The sequence below is a fragment of the Chelonoidis abingdonii genome, chromosome 1 (assembly GCF_003597395.2).
Source record: "Chelonoidis abingdonii isolate Lonesome George chromosome 1, CheloAbing_2.0, whole genome shotgun sequence".
Classification (NCBI taxonomy): Eukaryota; Metazoa; Chordata; order Testudines; family Testudinidae; genus Chelonoidis; species Chelonoidis abingdonii.
In genome coordinates this window covers 252,888,935-252,907,421 of record NC_133769.1, presented here as the reverse complement: position 1 = coordinate 252,907,421, position 18,487 = coordinate 252,888,935, and positions in this window count along the sequence as shown.

Genomic DNA, 18,487 nt, shown 5'->3' with positions numbered 1-18,487 from the left:
CTACAGGAAAATCTCGATTTTGCCAAAACATTTCAAAAACTGAACTGAAATGTTTAGTTTCAGGTCAGCTTGACCCACATGGGAATATTTTGTTTTGTTGTATTGACCTGATACATTTAATTTCAAATCAGTTCAATACAATGTTTATACATTCCAATTTCAGCTTATTGCTTAATGGAAGTTGTAGTTTGAGCCCCCACTCTCCTCTGGGCCCACGCTCCCTGGAGGAAAACATCTCCCAAAAAGTCTTCATCTGACCAACCTCCTGAGTAGTATATCATGGGAGTCACATGACTCTGCATGCATCGTGGGACATGTAGTCCAGCCAGAGACCCTGGCCCATAAGGATCTAGGGGTATCATGTTCCTGAAGTACTGCTACCATGAAGCAATATAGCATGATGGGAAAATGCAGTTTACTGCTGAAATGTCTCGAAAGAAGGGTCAGTTAGGGTCATTTCAAACAAACATTTGGATTTTGGAAATGTTGAAATTTTTATTGCCATTGCAAATACTGAAACATTTTATTTCAACAATTCCAAATAGTTTTTTTTTCCCCCAGAAGCATCATTCGGTGAAAATTTCAACTTTGTCTCCCATAAGTTGAGCCCCATTCTGCTATACCAGTGGCTTTCAACTTTTCCAGACTACTGTACCCCTTTCAGAAGTCTGATTTGTCTTGAGTACTCCCAAATTTCATCTCACTTAAAATCTACTTGCTTACAAAAACCAGACATAAAAATACAAGTGTCACAGCACACTATTAGTGATAAATTGCTTACTTTCTCATTTTTACGATATAATTATAAAATATATCCATTGGAATATGAATATTATACTTACGTTTCAGTGTATAGTATATAGAGTAGTATAAACAAGTCATTGTCTGTATGAAATTTTAGTTTGTACTGACTTTGCTGGTGCATTTTATGTAGCCTACTGTAAAACTAGGCAAATATCTAGATGAGTTGATGCACCCCCCGCAGAAGACCTCTGCCTATTCCCAGAGGTATGCCTATCCCTGGTTGAGAACCAATGAGCTAGATGTCATTCAAACATAACAAATGACAGCCCCTGCACCAAAGAGCATACAGTATTGACAAGTGTCTTGAGATACTAAAAATTCATACAGTGAACACAGCTTCATAGCAACCCTGATATGAGCAACTTCTGGTTAATAGGAACATTTTGCTGGGAACCAATCATCTCTTATTGGCACACCACTTATTGAGAACTCTTTTTGGAAGAAAGGCCCCGGCCACAGACAGATTTGCAAGGCTGCAACCAGGGGAGGAAGTTCTGGGACATGCTTTCCCCAGCTGCAGTCCTGCAAACCCACCTGCAGCTGACGCTGGCATGTCCCAGAGCTTCCACCTCTGGCTGCATCCAGGGACCACACAGAAGGTAAGGACGGAAGGACCCACATCCCCACCGAGTGGGGAGTCCCTGCTGGAGTCCTGTGCTGCAGGCTGAGAGGGGAGGTTATGGGCATGACCAGGGCTGGTTTTAGACTGATACCCCGAAATCAGGCCCCTTGCCTACGAGGGTCCTGCACCTTAGGAATCTTTTTAATTTTGTAAATTTTTTTTACTCACCCGGCAGCGGGGGGGGGAAAAGGGGGTCCGCGCCAGGTCTTTGGCAGCATTTTAGCAGCGGGGAGCTGGGTTCACTCTGGGTCTTCGCTGGGGGGGTCCTACGGTGCCACAGAAGACTTGGAGCCGACCCCCCTCCTCCGAAGGCCTGGATTGCTGCCGGGTATTCAAATCAGGCCCCGCCATTCATGAAGACAGCCCTGGGCATGACAGCAGTAGGGAAGGGGCATGCTGGGCCTTGTGGAGCTGCATGGCACCTCCCCCCACTGCTGCCCTGCCTACAGGTAGGTTTGCAGGGCTGAAACCAGGGAAGTCACATCCCAGGGCCTCCTTCCCTGGCTGCAGCCCCACAAACCTGCCTTCCACTTATTGGCAACTGCTAGATAAAGGCAACTTTTTGCTGGCAACTGAGGAGTTGCAAATAAGCAGAAACTACTGTATGATAATCCAAGGGCCATTAAGTCAGTGCCAAAATAGGGACTAGAACCCAATTTCCCCAGTCCTTTGCTCTAGCCGCTGCATCTCTCAGGCCTAGTTTTCCACCACTTTGTCCCTCATGTGGGCACTTACACTTGGGAAAAGTAGTAGTAAATTGCTACCAAATGACAAAGTTAGGACAGTAAAAGTTGTTTTATGTGGCATGTTGAGGGAACAGGGGGTGCCGGTAAGTGAAAAATGCCAGTTAACTAAGAGGGAGGGAGTTTGGGTGCAGGAGGGAGCTCTGCATGCTGCTCCCACCTTGCCCCGAGTGCTAACTCCGCAGCTCTCATTGGCTGGGAACCACGACCAGTGGGAGCTGCGGGGGTGGTGCCTGCAGGCAGAGGCAGTGCACAGAGCTGCCTGCCACACCTCCGCCTAGGAGCAGCTGGGACAGGTTGCTGCTTGCAGGAAGCTGACTGAGGTGAGCCTCCCCCCCCGCTCCCCCGGATCCAGCACCCTACACACCAACCTGCAGCCCAGACTCCCTCCCAGAGCCTGAACTTCACACCCCCTCCCGCACTCCAACCCCCTGCTGGCCCCACGCCAACTGAACTATAAACCGGGATTTCTGACCTTCATTGAAATTCTGGTTTATAAAGCTCTCTGGCTGGTGAAGTCCTGGATAAAACAGCTTTTACAGTGTTTTATACACCCTTGGCACTACTGAAAGTACACAAGGTCTAGCAAGTCAGGCCTAATGCCTTAACTAGCGCTTGGTATATTATAAATAAGGCTCCAGTTCAGCAAGGTCTGTAAGCAAGTGGCTACGTTCAAGCATGTAAGTAATCCTATTGAAGTAAATGCTTCTGCTCACCTCATTAAAGTTAGACATGGACCTAAGTGCCTTGCTGAATTGGGGTTTCAATTATGTGACAGTGATCGGCTGTGTGATCTTGGACAAGGGAGGGCAGGGATCAGCATTCATGTCACATTCCTTGTCAATACCCAGGCCCGCCTGGCGAAGCTAATGATCCAACCAGCAGACCAAATCCACTGATGAATCCTGGGCACATGCCACCTATGACACGTTGGGAATATACTACGATACTACAAGTCACTTCAAAACTCTGTGCAGTTTCTACTTTGAGATCTTGCAAAGTGCTGTATAAGTGCTCAGGAGCGGCGCCAGGGTTTCTGATGCCCTAGGCGGACGGCCATTTCGCCGCACCCCGTGGCTCTAGTGGAGCTGCCGCAGTCGTGCCGGCGGGCGGGCCACTGGTCTAAAGGCTCCAGTGGATCTGCTGCAGGCATGACTGCTGTAGGTCCGCTGGAGCCTTAAGACCAGCGCACCGTCCGCCGGCACGACTGCGGCAGCTCCACCTGAGCCGTTACAGCAGCGGACCGTCCGCCAGCACGACTGCGGCAGGTCCCCTGGAGCCGCGTGCTGCCCCCCTGGCAAAATAGCGCCCCCCAAAAATTCTGGCGCCCTAGGCCATTGCCTAGGATGCCTAAATGGTAGCGCCAGCCCTGTAAGTGCTAGGTCATTTTGTTGTTTTATCCAAATACAATAGTTAAACCCATTATTACTACATCTTAAAGCAATCAGAAGAGAGTAAAAAAAAAAAATCCACAAACTACAGCAATTATAATTACAGTTTAATTATCCATAACTGATTCTTTATGCCCTAAAATAATTTATTCTCCTCTTAGTCTGATTGCTGATATCTGGTACATTCATCACAAATGTGAATCTGCAATTACGTACTTAACATTTTAACATTCCATGTTGCTCTCTTTCCTTTTATCTTTCAGAGTCAGTCGAGTCCATTACAGGAACATCATAGACTCATAGACTCACAGGTCAGAAGGGACCAATATAATCATCTAGTCTGACCTCCTGCACAAGGCAGGCCACAAAACCCTACCCATACACATTTATAACAACCCCTAACCCATGACTGAGTTATTGAAATCCTCAAAACTGTGATCTGAAGACCTCAAGCTGCAGAGAATCCACCAGCAAGCGACCCATGCCCCACGCTGCAGAGGAAGGCGAAAAACCTCCAGGGCCTCTGCCAATCCGCCCTGGAGGAAAATTCCTTCCCGACCCCAAATATGGCGATCAGGGAAAGTTCTTATGAGTATCTGCAGGAAGTCTAGAAAGGGAGTTTTAGATCTCACAGAATTCATTTTTGTGTCTTTAGGTAGGATATAAGCTTTTATACTTTTGCAAATGCCAACATCTTTATCCCTTCCAAACAAATGCAAACTGTACATACCACAGTTGTCAGCATGTTTCCTCTTTAAGGTCTAGATTCAGCATAGCACTTAAGCATGTGCTTAAATTTAAATTTAAGGTCATTTGGATTTAAATTCAAATTGAGGTCTTTTGGATTTAAAAACATAATTAAGTGTTTAGCTGAATAATGTGTTTGAAGTTAAATACATTCCTAAGTGTGTTGCTGAATCCACGCCTACAATTGGGAAGTGATTCTTTAATTTAAAATTAATAAATGTCAAATAACTAAAATCCAGAAACCAGGTATAAGACCTTTTTTTACATACTGCAGGCATGAACGTGCACCCACAAAGCTACGTTAAAAGAACAGTGTTAAGGTTGCAAAGTCAAACACTCAGGGCTTGGCTACGCTTGCAGGTGTGCAGCGCTGGGAGTTACAACTGTCTTCGTACAGCTGTGTAGGGAAAGCGCTGCAGTGTGGCCACACTGATAGCTATCAGCGCTGCAGTGTGGCCATATTTGCAGCATTTGCAGCGCTCTTGGGAGTGGTGCATTGTGGGCAGCTATCCCACAGAGCACCTTGTCCCATTTTGGCGCCGTGGGTTGTGGGAAGGGGACGGAAGGGTGTGGGTCATTCCACTTCCTGTCCCAACGCCCCATGGTGCATCACTTCACATCCCAGCAGTCACTGTTTTTCCGTGCACGTTTGACGCCATTGTGAGTCTCCCAACTGTTTCTGTGCAGCGCGATTTCTGTGGGAAATGGAGCCCGAGCTGCTGAGGACTTTGCTGATGAGTGTCGCCAGCACATCACATTTGGCAGTTGAGCTATTCCTTCAGCTCCAAAGTGACAGTGAGGAGTCCGACAATGATATCGAGTCGCCTGACGTGTATGACACTAAATTGCTTGTGGCAGTCACGGAAATACTCAGCACCATGGAATGCTGCTTTTGGGCTCGGGAAACAAGCACTGAGTGGTGGGATCACGTCGTCATGGAAGTCTGGGATGACGAACAGTGGTTGCAGAACTTTCGGAAGAGAAAAGCCACCTTCATGGGACTGTGTGAGGAGCTCGCCACCATCCTGCGGCGCAAGGACACGAGATTGAGAGCTGTCCTGCCAGTGGAGAAGTGGGTGGCTATTGCAATCTGGAAGCTGGCAACTCCAGACAGCTATCAATCAGTCACGACACCGAGTTTGGAGTGGGAAAGTTGACCATTGGAACGTGTTGATGCAAGTTTGCAGGCCATTAATCATATCCTGCTAAGAAGCATATCTGGGAACGTGCAGGACAGTGTGGATGGCTTGCACAAATGGGTTCCCCTAACTGTGGGGAGGGGGATAGATGGGACGCAATTCCTATTCTGGCAACCACACGCCCTAGCTCGCGGAGTACAATTTAATCGGAAAGGGTATCCTATGGTCTCCAGTCACTTGTGGATCACCGTGGGCATTCATATGACATTTACACAGGCTGGCCTGGAAAGGTCATGAGCACGCATCTTTCGGAAACAGTGGCCTGTCAGAAAGATGCAGGCCGGGACGTTTTCCCAGACCTGCAAGAATCAACAGTAAGGGGACGTCGAAAATGCCCACTGGACCTTGAGACCCCGCTACTCCGTTACAGGCCTTGCTCATAAACCTGTAAACAGGGAACTTGACATGAGCAAGGACTGATGCAACTACAGCTGAGCCAGTGTCGAATGAAGACTGTGAATGTGTGCTTTGGCCGTTTTAAAGAGCTGGAGATGCTCTTATGGAAGCTAAACTGGGGGAAACGCATGCCGGTTATTATCCGGGCTGTACCCTCCATAATATTTGTGAAGGGAAGGGTGAACATCAGTCAGAAATGGACCTCCGGTCAACGCCTGGAGGCGATTTGCACAGCCAGAGAGCAGGGCTACTAGAAGAGGCCCAGCAAAGGCGGGAAAAGATTAGGGATGCCCTGAGGGAGGAATTGGAGCGAAAGCCAACAGTAAGTTGGTGCCTTGACGGGATGAAGTGCAGTGGTTAACAAAGATTGCAGTGCCTGTATTTTCCTGGCGATGGTATCCATCACTTCTGTAATTAAAAACACCCTGTTAAAAGCCAAAGAATTCATTTTTGAAAAAGAAAATAACTAAAAGGGCAGGGGGTGTAGGGTGGTGAAGCTGTAAGTCAGAGGTTTGAATATGTCCTGCCTGGAGTGCTGCGCATGACGCTGCACTTCAGGATGAAAATGCTGGCATGGGAGGGGGTGAGTGCAAAGGGTAAGGGTCATAAGTTCTCAGGCTGGTAGGGAAACATACAGGTGTTGGGGGCCAGCTGGTGGTGGTAAGAGCCTGGATCTGAGAAGGGCGGTTGTGAGCTGAAGTGGGCACAAGGGAAAGAGCTTGGGGGGGGGGAGCCGGACCGTAGTTCGCTCTGCCTGCATGGCGACAAGTGACTGATACAGTCCGTTTGGCGCGCCCATGGATGCTTACAGCTGCTTCGTGCTTTCTTCTAGCCACTGCCTTTCTCCGCTTTCTCTTCCCTCCAATCATGCATTTCCCTCCATTCCTCGTTTTACTCTCTGGCAGACTGATTCATAACTGCTTTCACCATATCTTCTTTGATTTTTCGTGGCTTCTTCCGCAGGTTTTGTAGCCTGTCAGATACAGCTAGTCGAGTATTCAAGGACACTGTTATTAGAAAGACAAAAATTGAAACATTTAACAGAGAGGCAGCATTGTGTATAATCACAGTGAAGGAGTTTACAGTCTCACTTTTGCATACTTTCCATATACCAAACAGAGCACAAGGAACCCACAGCAGTGAAGAAATGGTGAGTAACGGGGAATGAGTGCAAGAGTTAATTAATCCTGGAAGATATCTCACTGCTGCGGGTCACCTGGGAAGGGGGACTGATTGGTTCAGGGCTGTACTGGGGTTTCTGTGCATTGGGGAAAGCAAACAGCTGCAGGGGGACCTACACTGAACATTATCTCAACATTTTCCACAGGAGTTTATCCTGGAAGATATCTCGCTGCTGCGGGTCACCTGGGAAGCAAGGGAGGGTCTTCTACAGCAATGCGGATTCCGCCCTGACCCCTATGCAGCTTGCCTGTGTGCAGCAATGGTCCCCCCACCCCTCGCGGCACAGTGGCGCGGACACGTTAGCCTAACTGGGACAAGGACCACAGTGGGTCTCCCTATAAACTTGCGCAAGCGCATTGCCCCTGCTCTGGCAGAAACTTTTGAAGAGATTACCGAGGCTGATTACCGCGACGTGATAGACCACATCAATGGGCTATTCCACATCTAGGCATGCATGCATGCAGCCCTAACCCCCCTCCTCTCCCGAAACATTTCCATCCTGAAAATAAAAGCTGCTTACCGGGAACCCGCTCCTCTGCTTCTCCTTCACCAAGTTCAAGCTGCTGCGACTGGCTACCTTCCTCCTGCCTTGAGAAGAGCTCCTGGCTGCATGCCTCCTGGGACTCTGGGGTGCCTCCCCCAACCCCAGTACCCTCACTTTCAGTTTCCTCCCCCCACCCTTCCCCCTCCTCTCCCCTCTCTGAACTGTCCATCGTGGTCGTCGGATTGGCAGTGGGGTCACCCCCAAGTATCGCGTCCAGCTCCTTGTAAAAATGGCAGATCGTGGGGACAGCACTTGAGCGGCGGTTTCCCTCGTGGGCTTTGCAATAGGCACTCCGCAGCTCCTTTACTTTAACCCTGCACTGCACCGCGTCCCGGTCATGGCCCCTTTCCAGCATGGCCTTTGAAATCTGCCCATAGGTATCGTAATTCCTACGGCTGGAGCGCAGCTGTGACTGCACAGCTTCCTCCCCCCAAACACTTATGAGGTCTATCAACTCGCCATTGCTCCATGCTGGGGCTCATTTGGCGAGTGGAGGCATGGTCACCTGGAAAGATTCACTGATTGATTGACTCCACACCTGGCTGAGCAAACAGGAAGGGGATTTTTAAAATGCCTGGGGCATTTAAAGGGCGGGTCACCTGAGGCCAGGGCAGTAGAGTGTGAACTGATGAGCAGAGTGGCTGAACAGGCATTCTGGGATACCTCCGAATACCTCTGGAGGCCAATTACAGCGCTTTTGGTGGCCACACTTGCGGAGCAGTGCTGCATCACCAGCACTGCAATCCTTATACCTGAGGCAGAGCAGGAGTACAGCCAGCGCTGCAGCCAGGGAGATGCAGTGCTGTATGTGCCCCGCAAGTGTGGACGGTGAGTAAGTTGCAGCACTGGTGGTGGGTTTACAGCGCTGCAACTCACCAGTGTTGCAAAGCCCTCAAATTAGGAAATGCCAGAATTTAGGTTGCCTGTGCAACCTTAATTCAACTCCTTTTGTGCATGTGCATTATGATAATCTACATGATCCCAGACTATTTTTCCCACAGATCCCAGTCTCCTTCAGTGCACAAAATAGAGGATGTTCATTTTGTAAGCAGCTATTCAATATTTTGTTTTATCCTCATTGCTCAGCACGCAGCCCTAGGCCTTATTTATTGCACACTATTCATACCATGGTCTGAAGAAAGAATTATTAATGTATCTATGGGGTTTTCTACGACATTCATTCCCACTATATCAGAGTGCTTCACAAACATTAATTTATCTCATAACACCCCTGTGAGATGAGGGGATGATATTATCCCTATTCTAGAGGTGGGAAACTGGGGCAGGGAGATTAAGTACCCACTAATTTGGGGTGCCCCACTGGGGACACCTAAGACCATTTTTTTCAGAGTACTTAGTCCCTGCAGCACATTATATATTCAAGCAGAACTCCCACTGACTTCAGCCCCAGAGCCTTATGTCAGGGACCCAGAAAATGAAGGACACACAATTTGTGACCATCTGTGAAAAGTTGCTTTAAGCAACTTGCTTAGAATCACACAGAAACTCTCTGTCAGAGGTAGGAATAAGATCCAGGCCAGAATTTAGCTGTCTTGACCATGAGATTTATTCATGCAGCAGCCCTAACCCCCCCTGCATTTACTGTACCCCTTTCAACTTCTGCAACAAATAAGGCAGGAGTCCAAAGGACAACAGTCGCCTTTGCTACACAACTCTCATCCATCCCCAAAGCAGCTCCATCCTGTGCACTGGAGGCAGTGGTCCTGTGGGGAAAAAAAATAGTATCTGATCATGTAATTAAAGACTGTTACCATAATACACATGCACAAGAAGGCAGACAAAACTGCACAGGCATTTTTGAATTTTTAAGTGCTTAACTTTGCAACCTTGATGTTCTTTTAACATAGTTTTTGTTGATGTGTAATTTTCTAGACTTTTTGAAAAAGGAAACATAAACCCCCCAAATTCCATCAGGTAGCATCATATTAACACCCACTAGGGTCATCATCAGACCCTCTGCCGATGGAGCTAATGGAATAACTGACAGCAATAGTAGGTTGGCTTCCAGTATATGGACCAGCCTGGGGCTGGGAGGGAGACACATGCTTTGCCAAAAGGTTTCACAGATATTTGATGACAGCAAAGGAATGCTGAAACTCAAGAATCTTGAGTTCCGTTCAAGGCTCTGAAGAAGTCTTTATACTGGTGGGAAAATTCTCATGCCTGTTCCCCTCCAAATTTGACCCGTTCTGCCAGGGCCGGCTCCAGGCACCAGCTTATCAAGCAGGTGCTTGGGGCAGCAACTCGGGAGTGGGGCGGCACTTTTAGGTATTTGCGGCAATTCGGTGGAGGGTCCCTTACTCCCGCTTGGAGCGAAGGACCTCCTGCTGAATTGCCGCAGATCGCGATCGCGGCTTTTTTTTTTTTAGCTGCTTGGGATGGCAAAACCCCTGGAGCCGGCCCTGCGTTCTGCCCTGTCTCTTCCAACCTTTCCCTGTTCCAGTCCTATCTCTACTCCACCCCCATCCTCCTTGTCCTAGTCCCATTCTACTTGCCTATCCCAATCCCAATCTCTATCCCTGAGGCTTCTCATCCCAGTCTCCTTGCCCAGCCAGTCCTAGTCTCCTGTTCTGGGCTTGATGTCCGAGTCCCAGTCTCCCTTCCTGGACTTGGGCTGTTATAGCAGGGATAAAGGAGAGACGACAGAATTGGTGGGGAGGGGGAAATCAAATCAGCATCTTAGATGTCTCTATACTAATGCAAGAAGTATAGGGAATAAGCAAGAAGAACTCAAAATGCTAGTAAATAAACACAACTATGACATAGTTGACATCACAATATGACTTGGTTGGATAATATGCATGACTGGAATATTGGTATAGAAGTATACAGCTTGCTCAGCAAGGACAGGCAGGGGAAAAAAGGGAGGAGGTGTTGCCTTATATACTAAAAATGTATGTACTTGGACTGAGGTTGAGATGGAAATAGGAGACAGACTTGTTGAAAGTCTCTGGGTAAGATAAAAGAGGTAAAAAACAAGGGTGATGTCATAGTAGGGTCTACTATAGGCCACTTAACCAGGAAGAAGACATGAATGAGGCTTTTTTTAAACAACTAACAAAATCGTCCAAAGTAGGACTTGATGGTGATGGGGGACTTCAGCTACTCAGACATCCATTGGGAAAATAACACAGCAGGGCACAGATTATCCAGCAAGTTCTTGGAATGTATTGGAGACTATTTTTATTTCAGAAGCTGGAGAAAGCTACTAGGGGAGATTCTGTTCTAGATTTGATTTTGCCGAATAGGGAAGAACTGGTTGACATTTTGAAAGTGGAAGGCATCTTGGGTGAAAGTGATCACGAAATGGTAGAGTTAATGAATCTAAGGAATGGTAGGAGGGAGAACAGCAACTAAAGAGAATGGATTTCAAGAAGGCAGACTAGCAAACTCAGGGAGTTGGTAGGTACGATCCCATGGGAAGCAAGTCTAAGGGGAAAAACAATTGAAAACTGTTGGCAGTTTTTCAGAGAGACATTATTAAGGGCAGAAGAGCAAACTATTCCACTGCATAGGAAAGATAGAAAGTATGGCAAGAGACCACTTCGGCTTAATCAGGAGATCTTCAATTATTAAAAAAAAACAAAGTCCTACACAAAGTGGAAACTGGGTTAAATTACAAAGGATGAATATAAATAAATCACACAAGTATGTTGGGACAAAATTTGTAAGCCCAAGGCACAAAAGGAGATCAAACTAGCTTGAGACATAAAGGGTAACAAGAAAACAAATACATTAGAAGCAAGAGCAAGGACAGGGTAGGCCAGTTACTCAATGAGGGGTGGGGGGAAAGAATAATGTTGAAATAGCAGAGGTGTTTAATGACTTCGTTTTGGTTTTCTCCAAGAAGGTTGGTGGGATTTGACATCAAACATAGTGAATGACAGTGAAAATGAGGTAAGATCAGAGGCTAAAATAGGCAAAGAACAAGTTAAAAATTACTTAGAAAAATTAGATGTCTTCAAGTCACCAGAACCTCATGAAATGCATCCTGGAATACACAAGGAGCTGACTGAGGACATATCTGAGCCATTAGCAATTATCTTTGAAAAGTCATCATGCAAAATGGGAGAGATTCCAAAAGACTGGACAACCCAGGGAATTACAGACCAGTGAGCTTAACTTCTGTACCCAGAAAGATAATGGACCAAATAATTAATCAATTAATTTGCAAACATCTAGAAGATAGTAAGGTGATAAGTAACAGTCAGCATGGATTTGTAAAGAACAAATTGTGTCAAACCAACCTGATAGTTTTCTTTGACAGGTTAACAAGCCTTGTGGATAGAGGGGAATGGTAGACATAGTACATCTTGACTTGAGTAAAGCTTTTGATACTGTCTTGCACAACCATCTCATAAACAAACTAGGAAATGAAGCCTAGATGGAACTACTATAAGGTGGGTGCAAAACTGGTTGGAAAACCATTCCCAGAGAGTAGTTATCAGTGGTTCACAGTTATGCGAGAAGGGCACATTGAGTGGGATCCTGAAAGAATCAGTCCGTGGTCCGATTCTGTTCAATATCTTCATCAATGATTTAGGTAATCGCAGAGAGTACACTTATAAAGTTAGTGGATGATACCAAACTAGGAGGGGTTGCAAGTGCTATGGAGGATAAGATTAAAATTCAAAATGATCTGGACAAACTGGAGAAATGGTCTGAAGTAAATAGGATGAAATTCAATAAGGACAAATGCAAAGTATTCCATTTAGGAAGGAACTATCAGTTGCACACATACAAAATGAGAAATGACTGCCTAGGAAGGAGTTCTGCAGAAAGGGATCTGGGGGTCATAGCTGACCACAAGCTAAATATGAGTCAACAGTGTAACACTGTTGCAAAAAAAGCCAACATCTTTTGGGGATGTATTAGCAGAAGTGTTGTAAAGCAAGACATGGGAAGTAATTCTTCCACTCTACTCTGCACTGATTAGGTCTCAACTGGAGTATGTGTCCAGTTCTGGGTGCCACATTTCAGGAAAGATATGGACAAATTGGAGAAAATCCACAGAAGGGCAACAAAAATGATTAATGGTCTAGAAAACATGACTTATGAGGGAAGATTGAAAAAAATGGGTTTGTTTAGTCTGGAAAAGAGAAGATTGACAGGGGACAAAACAGTTTTCGAGTACATAAAAGGCTGTTATGAGGAGGAGGGAGAAGAATTGTTCTTCTTAACCTCTGAGGATAGGACAAGACGCAATGGGTTTAAATTGCAGCAAAGGAGGTTTAGGTTGGACATTAGGAAAAACTTCAAACTGTTAGAGTGGTTATGCACTGGAATAAATTGCCTAGGGAGGTTGTGGAATCTCCATCATTTGAAATTTTTCGGAGCAGGTTAGACAAACACCTGTCAGGGATGGTCTAGAATCTGTACTTAGACCTGCCATGAGTGCAGGAGCCTGGACTAGATGACCTGTTGAGGTCTCTTCCAGTCCTATGATTCTATGTGTAAACAGGGATATTTCAAAGGCCTGTAACTTGGTCAATATGGGCAGATTACCACAGGGATAGCAAAAGGTACATCCCCAATGCAAAGGCCAATCCTCCCTGCCCATGGCCAAATTTCAAGTCCCTGCTCCAAGTAGGGGGAGCACTAGATCATTTTAAAGACATGATTTCAGGAATTTAATATGGATAAAAAAACCGGCTACTTACCTTTCTGTAACTGTTGTTCTTCGAAATGTGTTGCTCATATCTATTCCAGTTAGGTGTGTGCACGTGCTGCGTACACGGATGTCGGAAACTTTTACCCCAGCAGCTACCCATCAGGCCAGATGGGAAGCCCCCTGGAGTGGCGCCGAAATGACGATCTATATAAGCCCCTGCCGGCCCGACCCCCCCTTCAGTTCCTTCTTGCCGGCTACTCCGACAGAGGGGAAGGTGAGGGGGAATGGAATAGATATGAGCAACACATCTCAAAGAACAACAGTTACAGAAAGGTAAGTAATCGTTTTTTCTTCTTGAGTGATTGGTCATATCAGTTCCAGTTAGGTGACTCCCAAGCATTACCTTGGAGGTGGGGTCGGAGTCAGTGAAACACAGATTGAAGAATCACTCTGTCAAAGACTGCATCATCCTGAGAGTGCTGGATGATAGCCTAGTAGGCTGTGAAGGCATGAACTGAGGACCACGTGGCAGCCCTACAGATTTCCTGGAGAGGAATGTGCGCCAGAAAGGTGGCTGACGACGCCTGAACCCTCATGAAGTGGGCCATAACAACAGGCAAAGGAACGTGTGCCAGGGTATAGCAAGCATGAATGTACCCAGTGATCCACGATGATATTTGTGGAGAGCAGACTGGAGCGCCTTTCCTCCGCTCTGCAATGGCGACAACAACTGTGTTGTTTTACGAAAAGGCTTTGTCTGGTCTATGAAGAAGGCAAGTGCCCTCCTAACGTCAAGAGAATGGAGGCGCTGTTCACATAGGTCAGAATGCAGTTTCGGGTAGAAAACCAGTAAGAAGATTTCCTGGCTCACGTGGAAGCAGGACACCACCTTTGGTAGAAAGGTCGGGTGAGGTCTTAGTTGCACTTTGTCTTTGTGAAAGATGGTATAGGGTGGATCACAGGTGAGAGCCCGTAGTTTGGAGACCTGGCGTGCGGAAGTGATGGCCACTAGGAAGGAGACCTTCCAAGAGAGGTAGAAAAGAGAGCAAGTGGCCAGTGGCTCGACAGGGGGTGGGGAGCATAAGGTAGGAAAGGACCAAGTGGAGGTCCCATGCAGCCACAGGTGGTTTCATTGGAGGGTGGATTTTCTCCAGGCCTTTGAGGAAGCGTTGCATGACTGGATAGGAAAACACGGAATGCTCCGTCATGCCTGGGTGGAACGCAGAAATGGCCACAAGGTGGACCTTAAGGGATCCAAAGGCTAGATGCTGGTCCTTTAAGGACATCAGATAGTCCAAAATGCAGGAAATGGAAGAGTGGAGTGGGTGCACCTGCTGCTGACCGCACCAGCTGGAAAACCTCTTCCATTTAGCCTCGTAGGTACGCCTGGTTGATGGCTTGCGACTTTCTAGAAGGACCCGCTATACTGAGTCCGAACAGGCGCTTTCAGCCTGGTTCAGCCACGGATCCTCCAGGCTGTGAGATGAAGAGACTGAAGGTCCAGGTGGAGGAGACGACCGTGGTTCTGGGATACGAGGTCGGGGTCGAGAGGTAGACATATGGGAGCCTGGATTGACAGGTCCAGCAGAATTGGGAACCAACACTGGCGTGGCCAGGCAGGGACTACCAGTATCACATCTGCCTTGTCCCAGCAGATCTTGAGGATTACCTTGTGAACCAGCGGGAATGGTGGGAAGGCATACAGCAATTGGCCCGACCACGTGATTTGGAAGGAGTCCGCTAACGAGCCCGGGCTACGACTCCAGAAGGAGCAGAAGGCTGGGCACTTTCTGTTGGTCCGCAAAGCGAACAAGTCGATTCGGTGAAATCCCCAGGTGCGGAAAACAGAATGGATATGTGGGTGAATGGACTATTTGTGACTCAGAAAACATCTGCTCAAAGTATCTGCCAGGACATTCTGAACACCCGGCAGGTACGAGGCCTAAAAGCTGATGGAGTGGACTAAGAAGTCGTCCCACAGAGAGAGGGCTTCTTGGCATAGCTGCGACGACCAGGCTCGGTCTTGTTTGTTCAGGGGCCATTTAGGGATCTGGGGCAAAAATCTGTCTGGGGATTGGTCCTGCTTTGAGCAAGGGGTTGGACTAGATGACCTCCTGAGGTCCCTTCCAACCCTGGTATTCTATGATTCTATGAACATGGCCGTGGTGTTGTCCATTACGACCACTATGCAGTGACTGCACAGGTAGGAAAGAAAGGCTTGGCAGGCAAGGTGGATTGCCCTGAGCTATCTGATGTTGATGTGCAGCAACAGCTCGCTCTTGTGCCATGAGTCTTGCGTCGTCAGGCTGCCGAGATGGGCCCCCCATCCCAGCACAGATGCGTCTGTAACTAGAGTCAGAGCGGGCTGGGGAGGATGAAATGTCCGGGACCTCAGCTCCCACCATCTGAGGATCCAGCCACCACTGTAAGGATTTGAGTATGTGCTTTGGGACTGTGAGGACCATGTCTAGACTGTCGAGTGCCGGTCAGTAGGCTGACTCCAGCCATGCCTGAAGATGTCTGAGCCTGAGCATGGTGAGTTGCACAATGTATGTGCAGGACGCCATGTGGCCCAGCAGCCTGAGATGCTGCCTTACCGTAGTGGAAACTTGGAAATGTGCAGAGGTTGGTAATTATGTCTGCTATGGCCAGACACCGTGCCTCTGGAAGGAAGGTTCTGGCTTGGTTTGCATCCAGGACTGCTCCTATAAATTCTATCACTTGAACAGGGGCGAGAACGGACTTGCTGAAATTTACCATGATGCCCAAGCGCGTGAATGTGTCCAACAGTAGGTGCACCTGCGAATGTACTTGGTGATGAGACCGGTCGCGTATAAGCCAGTCGTCCAGGTATGGGAAGATGTGTACGTGGTGTCGGCAGAGGAAAGCAGCCATGACCACCATGCACTTGGTAAAGACACGGGGGGGGGGCTGTGCACAAGCCAAACGGGAGGGCTGTGAATTGATAGTGCATCTTGCCCACTACAAAGCGGAGGAAACGTCTATGGGGCGGGACAAGGGAAATGTGAAAATATGCGTCCTTCATATCGAGGGCAACATACCAGTCTCCAGGGTCCAGTGAGGGGATAATTGTGGCTAGGGAGACCACACGGAACCTCAGGTTGACGATATATTTGTTGACTTCCCTGAGATCCAGAATAGATCTTAGGCCTTCCTTTGCCATGGGCACAAGGAAGTAGTGGGAGTAGAAACCCTTGCCTCTGAACTCCTGAGGGACTTCTTCCACTGCCCCTAGGTCAAGGAGGGATTGAACCTCCTGAATTAGGAACTGCTTGTGAGAAGGATCCCTGAAGAGGGACGGGGAGGAAGGGTGGGGGGGGGGCGGGTTGGAATGGAACTGGATAGAATATTACGTTTTCACCGTGTGGAGCACCCAACGGTCTGAGGTAATATGGGACCAGGCATGGTAGAAATGGGACAGATAGTCCAAAAAGGGATCTTCCACAGTGCCGGAGCTGGTACCACTGGGGGGGGGGGGGCGCTCTGCACCGAGGTGCTCGGGCTCACGTCTTGAGAAGGCCGCAAAGCCGACTCCATGAGGAGTTGCCTAAGGTGGAACTCCTTCTCCTTACATGTTCAAGGTTTGACCACTTTACAAATCTTGTACCTATCTGCCAGATGGCCCTCCCCCAGACATCTGAGACAGGAATCGTGGGAGGTCACCTGTGGGCATGAGCTTGCTGCAAAACTTGCAAGGTTTGAAGCCCTGGGAGGGATGGCATGCCCCAGGGCCCCACAGGGCAGTCCTTGACAAGACCACCGTTTAACAGCTAAACTACACTGAACACTATAAAGAAACGATTAACATTTACTAACTGCTAACTATTTACAATGAAGATAAGAGAAAACGCTAGGAATAAGTGGAACACTTGAAAAGACAAGAGACCACTGTTCCAACAACCGTCACAGGTGGTAAGAAGGAACTGAATGGGGGTTGGGATGGCAGGGGTTTATATAGATCGCCATTTCGGCACCACGCTAGAGGGCTCCCCAGCCAGCCCAACGGGTAGCTGCCAGGGGCGGCTCTAGGAATTTTGTCACCCCAAGCACAGCAGGCAGGCTGCCTTCCATGGCTTGCCTGCAGACAGTCTGCTGGTCCCGCGGCTTCGGCGGACCTCTCGCAGGCAGGTGTGCCTGTGGGAGGCCCTCCAAAGCTGCGGGACCAGTGGACCCTCCACAGGCACGCCTGCAGGAGGTCCGCCGAAGCCGCGGGACCAGCGGATCCTCTGCAGGCAAGCCACCGAGGGCAGCCTGCCTGCTGCCCTTGCAGCGCTGGCAGAGTGCCCCCTGCGGCTTGCTGCCCCAAGCATCCACTTGGCATGCTGGGGCCTGAAGCCACCCTGGTAGCTGCTATCGTAAAAGTTTCCAACATCCATGCATGCGGCATGTGCACACACCTAACTGGAATTGATAGAGCAATCACTTGAAGAAGAGCAATGCATTTCCCTCAAGCTTTATTCTTTGGAACAGCTGCACCACCTTGGCTGAAATTTTCCCAAAAAACACAGCCTGAGGTATCCGGTTTTCAACCGGAATGCTGGGTCAAAAAGGAACCCTGGCAGCTCCAGTCAGCACTGCTGACCGCACTGTAAAAGGTCTTATCAGTGGCACAGAGGGAGCCTGGGGCTAAGGCAGGCTCCCTGCCTGCCCTGACTCCATGTGGCTCCTGGAAGCTGCTGGCATAGATGCATGGGCAGCCAGGGAGGCTGCACAAGTTGCCCCCGTCTCAAGCGCTGACTCTGCAGCTCCCAATGGCTGCGCCTCTGCCTAGGAGCCAGAGAACATGTCGTTGCTTCCAGTAGCCACCACAAGCAAGTGCCACCCGGAGCCCACACCGCATCCCCTCCTGTAAACCCAATCCCCTCCCCCAGCCCTGAGCCCCCTCCTGCACCCCAAACCATCATCCCTGGCCCAACCCCGGAGCCTATACCCCCAGCCAGAGCCCTCAAACCCTCCCACACCCAACCTCCCTGCCCCAGCCTGGTGAAAATGAATGAGGGTGGAGGAGAACAAGTGACGGAGGGAGAGGAGATGGAGTGAGTGGGAGCAGGGCCTCAGAGGAGAAGTGGAACAGGGGTGTTTGGTTTTCTGAAATCAGAAAGTTGGCATCCCTACCTGAAGTCAGGCATGGGAAGTCAAGCAACCCTAACAGACTATGAGCCCTGCCTAGAATAAGGAGGAGTTCAGATCAGGTGACTCTGAATCA